Here is a 1052-nt window from a genome sequence, read left to right on the forward strand (position 1 = left end):
CAGCGGCCATGGCTCACGGGCCCAGCCGCTCCGCGGCATGTGGGATCCTCCCAGACCGGGGCGCGAACCCGGTTCCCCTGCATCGGCAGGCGGACGCGCAACCACTGCGCCACCAGGGAAGCCCAAGAAGAATTTTTTATCATAAAAGCGTTCCCTTGTGAAATGTAAAGAGGAAAATACCCTACCGCCTTGGGTTTTAGAACCGTAGACTCACAGCAGCCCTTCTCATCTTGGGAATTATAGAGCATTAACAAGAAGGACAGGAAACAAGTGGGAAATCCCTCCTTGGCAGAACTGCGAACATGGAAGAGGGGCTGCTCACCAAGGCGGGTTGAGACCAACCCAGGGCAGGAGAGGCTGGTGGGAAATCTGTGACTGCAGAACTCAGCCAGGCCCGCAGGGGGCGCTCCAGGATGAAGGACACACCTGGAGGGGGCACTACAGACCCTTCTGGGAACCAGCGAGACAGGCATGGGGTCCATGTTGAGTTACTGGTGACATTCCCCCCTCCACCACCCCGGGGATGCTGTGTGTACCTTCAATCTATAAATAGATCCAAGTCTTGTTTGATCTCTGAAAGGTTTCTTGAATTACATCTAAATATATTTGTGTTACATCACTGCAGGTCTTTGTTTTAAAGACGGCAATTAATATGTGTGTTAGGTCTCTCTCATCTGCCTTTCATAAGCTTTCCCTTTTCTCAAAACTTCTAATTCTCATTTCCGTTTGGTGTGCATGTCCCTCTGTCCCGTCATCTAGGTCACTCACAGTGTCCAGGCAGGAGGGTTCCTCGCTGAGCTGCTTCCAGCGTGGACCCACTACCAGGGTGTTTCTTTCTCTCTCCCATTTCTCTTCGGAGCCATGCTGGCTTTCCCTGCATATATTCCTTCATCTCCTGTATCACTGCTTTGAGCTTTGGTGAACTGATTGTTGTTGTTTTAATTCATGACACTAGGTTTGGTTGCCATTTTAATCTATTCCATGGCAATATATTTCTACTGAAAGCTCCTTACCATTGTTTTTCCTACTCTTTTCTCCTTTTGTCTTGGGCA

The sequence above is a fragment of the Physeter macrocephalus genome, chromosome 5 (genome assembly GCF_002837175.3).
Source record: "Physeter macrocephalus isolate SW-GA chromosome 5, ASM283717v5, whole genome shotgun sequence".
In the NCBI taxonomy this organism is placed as follows: Eukaryota; Metazoa; Chordata; class Mammalia; order Artiodactyla; family Physeteridae; genus Physeter; species Physeter macrocephalus.